Here is a 10,826-nt window from a genome sequence, read left to right as displayed (position 1 = left end):
GCTGTGGACTTGCCAGATGTACCCTCAGATCAAGATACAGCAACCCCAGAAAGCCCAAATATCCATCGACTGATGAATGTATAAAGAAGATGTGGTATGTATCTACAATGGAATATTACTCAGCCATCAAAAAGAATGAAATCTTGCCATTTGCAACAATGTGGATGGAACTAGAGGGTATTAAGCTAAGTGAATTAAGTCAGTCAGAGATAGACAAATACCATATGATTTCACTCATATGTGGTGAAAGAAAACAGATGAACAAAGGAGACAGGAAGGAAAAATAAAATGAGATAAAAACAGAGAGGGAGGCAACCATAAAATACTCTTAACTATAGAGAATAAACAGGATTGCTGGAGGGAAAGTGGGTGGGGGGATGGGGTAAATGGGTGATGAGCATTAAGGAGGGCACCTGTTGTGATGAGCACTGGGTGTTATATGTAAGTGATGAATTACTATATTTTACTCCTGAAACCAATACTACATTATGTTAACTAACTTGAATTTAAATAATAGATAAATAAATAAATTAATTAATTAAAAGACACAGCAACTCCATTCAGGTAAACAAGTACATACTGCTACTCCCACCCCCCCAAATGTAGATTTCCCTATAGGTTCCTAGTAGAAATAACTTAATAAGTCCAATTCTTATTTCTAGATCAAATAAGGAAAACAGAAAGAGCAAGAAAGGAAAATATTTCCATGCAAGTAATGTCAAAATAATCAGAAATTCCTGTAATCGTTAATAAAAGAAAAGCTGACCTTATAAATATTTACTTCATCTGAAACATTAGCAATCCCATTTATTACCTATGATTAAGAGTCTAATTAATAATTCATTGTTGACATGTATTTTTCTTACTTACTAAAAGTTAGCCATCCCTTCATTATGCAGAATAGTGAGACCATCTTTGGTTGAGATTCCAAAGCTGTGGATTCCAATAGTGTTGCAATACACTAAGGCATTTTCAGATATTAAAAAGGCAGGCAGGTTACCACCAAGTTTTCAAAGATTTAATTTTTGGATAAAGCTTAAATTAATTTTGCATATGAAGATTCAGGGCACTGCAAAATAAAAGCAGCAATAATAATAGGAAATGATGGCACCTTCAAAGTCGGGAATTTCCATCTGGAAAACTAGATCCTGAAAAAAAGCTCCAAATTGTAAAATGAAGGAGCTAATAGTTGTGAGAGACCAACCAATAGTAGGAAAGATAGGTAGGAAAGGACAAAAACACTGTTAACAGACAAATAGAATTCTAAACCAGTTTTTAGTTTTCTGGTGCTTGCTATTTACTTAGTTCGTCTTTTCCTGGGAAGCAACTAAACCTAAATGGAGAATCCTTAGAACTTTAATGGACTCTCAGAAACCTGAGTTTTGTCTGGGTACCATGGGAATTCTGTACAACCTACTTGGAGACTGTCTAATGTAGCTTGGCTGAAAGAGTGTATATTGTGGAACATATGGAACAGTAGAGAAAGGAACTGTTTTAGAATTTTACATAAATTATATAATTTGCACCTAACAGAAATCCAATTAGTGATAGGCACTGAGTCTGGTCTATGCATTAGAAAACTGAGGCCCAGGGGCACCTGGGTGGTTCAGTAGGTTGAGTGTCCAACTCGGTTTTGGCTCAGGTCATGATCCCAGGGTCATGGGATTGAACTCTGTGTCTGGTTCTGAGCTTGGCAAGGAGTCCGCTTGAAGGAGGGCATTTGTTGTGATGGGCACTGGGTGCCCATTCCCTCTGGCCCTCCCCCTACTCATGCTCTCTTTCTCTTATTGTTTTAATTTTAATTCCAGTATAGTTAACATACAGTGTTATATTAGTTTCAGGTGTACAATATAGTGATGCAACACTTCCATAGAACACCCAGTGCTCCTCACAAGTTCACTCCTTAATCCTCACCACCTATTTCACCCATCGCCCCACCCACCTCCCCTCTGATAACCATCAGTTTGTTTTCTATTTCTAAGACTCTATTTCTTGGTTTCTCTCTTTCTTTGTCTCTCTCTTCTTCTTTGATCACTTGCTTTGTTTCTTAAATTCCATGTGTGAATGAAATCATAATGACATTTGTCTTTCTCTGACTGACTTATTTTACTTAGCATTATACTCTCTACTTCCATCCATGTCATTGCAAATGGCAAGGTTTCATTCTGTTTTATGGCTGAATAATACACATATATATTTATATAAAACATCTTTATTCATCTATCAATGACCCTTGGGCTGATTCCATAATTTGGCTATTGTAAATAATGCTGCTATAAGCACAGGAGTGCATACATCCCTTTGAATTAGTGTTTTTGTATTTTGGGGGTAAATATGCAGCGGTTTGATTACTGGATCGTAGGGTAGTTCTATTTTTAACTTTTTGAGGAACTCCATAGTGTTTTCCACAGTGACTGCACCTGTTTACATCCCACCAACAGTGCCCAAGGATTCCTTTTTCTCCACATCCTTGCCAACACTTGTTCTTCTGCTTTTTATTTTAGCTGCTCTGACAGGTATGAGGTGATATCTCATTGTAGTTTTGATTTGCATTTTCCCTGATGATAAGTGATGTTGGGCATCTTTCATGTGTCTGTTGGCCAGGAGATTGCCATCTCTGTTGGTATCCCTCATCCAATTGGAGGCCTGAATACAAGGGATAGGCTGACCCTCCCATGAGTAGGAGGGAACTCCTCCTGCCTGACTGCTTTGAGCTGGGACAGTGGCCTTTACCCCCTTTTGGACTCCAACTGAAATATCACTCTTCTCAAGTTTTGAGCCTGCCAGCTTTTGGACTGAAACTTTTACCATTGGCTCTCCTGGGTCTCCAGCTTGTCAACTGTAGTTCCTTGGGACTTCTCAGCCTCTATAATCATGTGAAGCAGTTTCTTATTTTATATACACATACACATGCACACACAAGCACACATCTTCTATTGATTCTGTTTCTCTCTAGAGAATGATAATACAGTCTCAAAACTTAGGTTGGTATATTTTAAAATCTGTTCATTTTAAGTAAATATGGGAAAGAGTATGTTCATTCTTTTCTGCAGAGTTCCCAGCCTTGTATTTGAAAAGAGACTAAAGCACAATGGGAAAAAAATACCTTCTTACTAGGCTGTGATATGGTGTGAGTGTGTGTGTGTGTGTGTGTGTGTGTGCATACACATGTGTGCATTTGAGTAGGAGAAGCACCTATAATAGGATTTGGTTTCTAAGGACTAAAGCGAGAAAATAATGATGACTATTAAAACAGAGCTGTGTTATTTTATGCTATTTCACACATTATTTTTAGATGCTGCATTACTTATTCAAGAGCCTAGCTGGATGAAATGTGAAAATATGATTTATGCTAAATGCTCTTCAGGAGAAATAGTCTCTAGCTGGATGGGGGCAGGGCTTTTTCTTTAGGAAGATTTCCTCTGGTTATAGAAAATTGTTAAAAGTGCTGCCATTTCCCTCTAGTGGCAGGAAGGAAATAACACCCATTGAGGAGAACAATGTAAGATTAGAATGCTTTCATCCAGCAAAGAGACGAGCCTTCTTTTCTTCCTTCTTTTTGAATATAATGATCAATTGCCAATCATAAACTAAGCATTGCTACAGATAGGAAATGCCCTGCATCAGAGAATTTGTAACTGCATTGGGAAAGATGTGGTCAAAGTAAAAGAGAAACCTGACCACTGAATGGAGCCAGGACAACTTTGCGAAGTAGGTGACAAAATGATGGATGAGTCTCCTTTTCTCTATTACCTAGATTTCACCAGATATCCAGTGATAACAGAATCTACCTCCCCCTAAATTCTACCTCAAAGAATATTCTGGTCCTTTCTTGTTTGCTTCTATTCCCCTAATCTACATCAAAAGTTACCTTTCCATGTCCTATTGCCTCATAGTTCTGTTTTTCTCCTGCCTCTCATCAGTGATCCACAACACCTTGTACAATTATTGACTTCACTGCATTATTTTTTACTTAAAAATATTCTCTAGGGTTATTTTAATTCCAGTATAGTTAACACACAGTGTTAAATTAGTTTCAGGTGTACAATATAGTGATTCAAGAATTCTATATACTACTCAGATTACATTGTTTTAAAATCGTATGTTTTGGTGTCTATTCCTTCCTATCCCCACTAAATTTTGAACTCCTTAAAGTATAATCTAAATTTTACTCATCTTTGAGTCACAGGTGTCTAGCAGTGTCTGGAACTCAATAAACATTTGTTGAAATAAGGCATGCATGTGTCAATTAATGAACAAATGAATTTGGAAATAATTTAATAAATTAACAAGTCCATTGATTAAATATATTATTCATATTTGATATTATTAGGGAAATTGTGGGATAAGTACCTGAACTCCAAAGTGAAGCTCAAATAAAAATTATAGTAGAAAATAACCAGAAGGGGTGCCTGGGTAGCTCAGTCGATTAAGCATCTGACTTTTGATTTCATCTTAGGTCATGATCTTGGGACATGAGATTGAGCCCCATGTTGGGCTCCATGCTCATTGTGGAGTCTGCTGGAGATTCTCTCTCTCCTTCTGCCCTCTCCAAATAAATAAATAAATAAATAAATAAATAAATAAATAAATCTTTAAGAAAAATAAATAACTGAGAGATTGTTTTTTGTGAGGTTTTCCAGAATTCAGCCTTCTTAAAAATATGTTTGAGGGTGATCAGATGGATGGAAGCACTCACTGATACCAAGCATACTTTACACTCTCTACACATTAAATGGCAACATGCAAAGTTTGCTGTTTAATTATGATTCTCTCATGGGGGAAAAATGGAAGGAAACCTAGGGAATGAGAAATCTTATACTCAAAATTAAAATGACATTCAAAGCCTTTTGAAACTAGTGACTTTTCCCCTTTCAAAAATTAATTTTTTCTAGCTTCTTTTTCCTACTGAGAAAAAATAGATCATTTTAGATAGCCAAAAGAATATAAATTTTATGACCCAAAGAACACAAAAGTGAGGTCTGATTAATCATATGTTTTTAAGTAAAGAGAGGAGGTATCAGTCATGTCTATATCTCTCAGAAAAAAAAAACACACTAAGATAAAAGCTTATAAAAGGAAAATAAAGAAAAGGCACATTTTCCATATCCTAGATGAAAACATGTGACTTAAACATAGGACATATTTATATTTTAAATGCAAACTTCCCTAGACCATAGGTCATTGCACATGAGAGCTACCAATTCATCCCCCAAAATGAGCTGAGAACTTTTACTTCCAAGGAGGATATAGTAGGTCAAGACAGGATAAAACCCGGCTTGTAACAATTAGGAAATATTGGATACATTACCAAAAAAATCATTTTAAAAGCATCAGAGAGATGTGGAAGCAAAGAGGAGAGCAGAGTTAGTAAAATTCTAGCTGCATTTTTTTGCAAAAATTGAAAAGATGATCCTAAAATTTATATAGAAATGCAAAGAGCCCAGATACAAGTCTATATATTTATGGTCTATTGATTTTCAATAAGTATTTGGATAACAGCTGAGGGGGGAGATAATAGTCTTTCTGACAGATGGTGCTGGGACAAGTAGATATTCACATGCAAAAGAATGAAGTTGAACCTCTAATTTACACTATACATTAAAAAATAATTCAAAGTGGATCATAGAGTCACATGTAAGAGGTAAAATGGTAAAATTCTTAGAAGAAAAACAATTTCTTACATATAACATTAAAATCACAAGTGACAAAGGGAAAAATGAACAACAGCAAAATTAAAAGCCTTTGTGCTACCAATATTACTATCAAGACATTGAAAGTACAACCCACAAAATGAGGGGAAATATTTGCAAATAATATATGATAAGGGACCTGTATTCAGGGTACATAAAGAACACCTACAACAATAAAAGACAACCCAACTTTAAAATGGACAAGGAATTTGAATAGACATTTGTCTAAAGAAGATATACACAAATGGCCAATGAGCTCAACATCATTTGTCATTAGAGAAATGCAAGTCAAAACCATAATTAGCTTCTAGTTCACACCCATTTAGGATGGCCATAATTTAAAAGACAGACAATGGCAAATGTTTGCAAGGATGTGGAAAAATTTTAAGTTTCACAGATCGCTGGTAAAATGTAAAAGGTGCAGCCACTTTGGAAAATAGTCTGTCAGTTCCTCAAAAGTTTCAACATAGAATAACCATATGAACCTGCAATTCCACTTGTAGTATATACCCAAGAGAAATGAAAACATATATCCATACAAAAATGTGTGCACAAATATTCATAGCAACATGATTCACAACAGATAAAAGTGGAAAGAAGCCACATGTCTATCAACTGATGAATGAATAAATAAAATGTAGTATATCCTTAGAGTAAAATATTAGCCATAAAAAGGAATGAAGTATTGATATATCCTGCAACATTGATGACCCTTGAAAACATGCTAAGTGAAAGAAGCCAGTTATAAGAGGCCACATATATATAGTTCTATTTATATGACATTTCCACAAACTTCCACTTATTTCCAATAAGCAAATCCATAAAGACAGAAGGTAGATTTGTGGTTTCCAGGGATTGGAGGGAGGAGAGAATTCTGGAGTGACTGCTAATGTGTAGGGGATTTCTTTAAAGGGTAATAAAAATATTCTGGAATTATACTACTTCTGGGTATTCATACAAAGAAAACAAAAATACCAATTTGAAGAAATAGAAGTATCCTTATGTTTATTGCAGAATTATTTACAATAGCTAAGATATGGAAGCAACCTAAGTGTCCATCAATAGATGAATGAGTAAAGAAGATGTAGTACATATACACAATGGAATATTAATCAGCCATAAAAAAGAACAAGATCTTGCCACTTGTGACGACATGGGTGGATCTAGAGGGTGTAATGCTAAGTAAAATAAGTCAGACAAAGACAAATACCATATGATTTCACTTATATGTGTAATCTAAAAACAAAACAAATAAAAAAGACAAAATAGAAACATACTCATAGATACAGGAAACAGACTATTGGTTACCAGAGGGGAGGGTTTGAGAGTTAGATGAAACAAGTGGAGCATTAGGAGGTACAACTTTCCAGTTATAAAATAAATGAGACATGGAGATGTAATGTACAGCATAGAGAATATAGTCACTAATATCGTAATTAACTTTCTATGGTGACAGATGGTGACTAGACTTCTCATGGAAATTATTTCATAATTTATAAAAATATTGAATCACTATGATGTACACCTGAAACTAATAGGATATTATACATTAATTATACTTCAATTAAAAATATTCTGAAGTTATACTGATATTTACACAACTTTGTTAATATACTAAACACTATTTGTACACTTTAAAACTGATTTTTATGGTATATGATTCTCATTTAAAAAATCAAGAGCATTCTAAATTATCTAGTTTTTCCACAATAGAGCAATACATGGGATGTATGTCTGAGACATGTTGGACAGAGACATATCAGTGATTTGAAGCTTCATGGCATGCTAATCTGTGGGTCTCAGAATCCTTATGTTCTCCATTTACCTAAAAATTATTCTTCTGTGGGGTGCCTGGGTGGCTTAGTTGGTTAAGTGTCTGCCTTGAGCTTGGGTCATGATCCCAGGGTCCTGGGATCAAGCCCCGCATCAGGTTCCCTGCTCAGTGTGGCGTCTGCCTCTCCTTCTCCCTTTGCCACCCCCCCCCCGCCCACTGCTCATGCTCTGTCTCAAATAAATAAATAAAATCTTTTTTAAAAATTGTTCTTCTGTTGATCTCAGTGTGCCCCTTCTTTCCTCTTTTCTTCCTATCCACAACTTTGTCCTCTACCAAATATACAAGTCATTTCTACTGTAAATTTTAGCTCTTCTTTTCTATATTCTAGACATTATGATTTGCAGTATGTTCAGTGACTAAGTCCAGAAGTGAACATTATCCAAGGCAATGTTTTCAAAATGTATCAAAATCACTGGGCGAGAGAGTCTAGTCTATTGTTGACCATCTGCATACTTCAATACCGGGGCAAGTGCACCAAGAAGTCTTCCCCATTCCAAATACTGCAGGTGGAAGGCTTGGCAATTCTCTCCACTTAGGGGAAATTTTTCTTGTGTCAAATTCACCCATTAAAGTTACAGATTCACTCAAGGACACTGAAGTCTATCTTTCCTTCTATATTTGAATGAACAGAGCAAGAGCATTCTGACAGGGGTCAAAGGATACAACATCTATGGAGTTATTTGCAATACAACTGGGAAAAATCAAAGGAAAAAAATATTATCTGTGTCCCTCAGAGGCAAACAGGAAATCCTTCTGATGGTTATCTGGCTAACATGTCTTAGCATGGCTATGACTCACCCTCTATTCCCTGGTGTATTTCTAGCAAGTACCCTAACCATAGCTTGAGCCCAGGAGTACTGCAGGTCTTCACAATTCCCCTTATCCCCTACCCTCCATGTCTCAGGCAGCCTGAGATCTGATAAGGATGGGGTAACAATATATAAATGTTCCAAATGGGTGGCTGGAAAAAGTGATGTCACAGGGGAAACAACAATCAAATGCATAGGCCAAACCTGCTTCTGTATTACAATAAGGTAAGAATCAATCTGAAAATAAGGCCTCTGAAAGCAACTGAAACTTTTTTCTTAAAACAATCCCCATCAAGACCAAAAACTAATTACCTTTAAAAGAATCACAAACTATTATCATTTTTACACAATAATAAGGATTTCATTACATTTTTAATTTGCAAAGTTAAAAAGAGTGATCTCCCTTCCCCAATATTAAAGAAAAAAAATCTCACTTTCTAGAACCACTAACTGGGAGCCACTTTTGGTCCAGCTGAGTTTATTTTCCTGGTTGTTTTTTCTGTTCTCAGACTGACAACAATGAATACCAATAGCAGTCCTGAGAAGTCCACCTTTGTCCCTTCTACTCAGCGAACCATGCTCCACATTGGAAAATGAAGAATTGGCCTGAGGGTAAAGAAAGTTAATGACTACATCCAGAATGAAGCAGAAGTTAAAACATTGGTTAGACAATGACCGGGAAAGCACTTAAACATTGTGATGCCCAGCTATATCTCTGAACAATTAAATCAGAAATTTCTGGGCATGGGACCCAAGAATCAGTATTTTTAAAAACTCCTTGAGTGGTTCCAATGAATAGCCAAGATTGAGAAATACTGGTCTAGAAGAAAGAGAAAGATGATCCTAACATCTGAAACTCAAAATCACATGACATTTGATTCCATGCAGTTATCCTAGAACCCCAAAGCTTCCAGCCCTGCCACCATCACCAAGCAGAAGGTAGGATTCCCTTTTCTTATATTCCATTCTTCCAGCTGTAATTCCTCCTTTCAACTTTTTCTCCATTTAAGATGCCTTGAAGTTCAAGTTAACTTAGTTTTATCTGGTTATACCTATTGCACTAGTGCAGCAGGCAGGTGCTTGCTTTAATCACTACCATCTCCTCTCTCATTCCTCATGTGTCACTCAATTTCTATAGGTCAGTGAGTCTCTAGGTATTGTTTCCACACCCGAGCGAGGCATTGGCATCACCTGGGAATACATGTAAATGATGCATGAGTTCCACTTGCAAAATGAGAAACTCTGGGGAAGGAGTCCATCAGTCTGTGTTTTTAAAGGCCTTCAGATGATTCTGATGAATGCTAAAGACAGAACCACTGCTCGGGCATCCATGAGATAGCAGTTGAGGCCCCTGCTATGCAGCTCAAAGCCAACCAGATAGTACACCCCTTTAGAAGGGGTGCAGAGGAGTGGAGGCAATGCTGGGACAAAACACAGAAGCCACCTTTACATTAAATAACTATACCAATATAAGCAGCATTAGTAGCAGGGGACTTAAGAGACCATAACCCTTGAATCTATTTCTGCTGTATTTCCTACCAACCCCTCCTGTCTCCTCTGTGTCCATGGATTTTCTTTTAGTTGAACAGCAATCTATTGAGGATACACATATCCCTATTTTGAACATTACTTCTCTCACAGGACAGTGATTCTCCCTCTGAGTTTTCCAAAATATGAATGTATACGTAGTACTTGCCATTCATTTCATTGTTCAAGAGCCAAATAAGAAGAATACAGTTTGGGGGGGGCAGGGAAGGAACGTGGCTTCAGTCCCAGACCCTTAATTCATCAGCACGTATTTATTTATTCTATAGTAGAGTGTTATGGTAGATGTTGTTAACATCTGACCTAACACTTCATTAGGCTATTTTGATTTTTTTAAATTTTATTTTATTATGTTAATCACCATACATTACATCATTAGTTTTTGATGTAGTGTTCCATGATTCGTTGTTTGCATATAACACCCAGTGCTCCATTCAATACATGCCCTCTTTAATACCCATCACCAGGCTAACCCATCCCTCCACCCAGCCCTCTCTAGAACCCTCAGTTTGTTTCTCAGGGTCCATAGTCTCTCATGGTTCATCTCCCCTTCCAATTTCACCCTCTTCATTTTTCCCTTCCTACTATCTTCTCTCTTTTTTTTTTTTAACATATATTATTTGTTTCAGAGGTATAGTTCTGTGATTCATCAGGCTTACACAATTCACAGCGCTCACCATAGCACATACATTGTGCTATGTATCACCCAGCCACCCCATAGCCCCACCACTAGAGCAACCGTCAGTTCGTTTCCTGAGATTAAGAGTTCCTCATATCAGTGAGATCATATGATACATGTCATTCTCTGACTGACTTATTTCACTTAGCATAATACCCTCTAGTTACACCCATGTTGTTGCAAATGGCAAGATTTCAGGTTTTTCTGATGGCTCCATAATATTCCATTATATATATATATATATATATATATATATATATATATAT

This window comes from Callorhinus ursinus, unplaced genomic scaffold (assembly GCF_003265705.2).
Source record: "Callorhinus ursinus isolate GAN/ISIS: 27379988/994484 unplaced genomic scaffold, GSC_fseal_2.0 scaffold13, whole genome shotgun sequence".
Classification (NCBI taxonomy): Eukaryota; Metazoa; Chordata; class Mammalia; order Carnivora; family Otariidae; genus Callorhinus; species Callorhinus ursinus.
The sequence above is the reverse complement of the archived record's forward strand: the minus strand, read 5'-3'. Positions refer to the sequence as shown.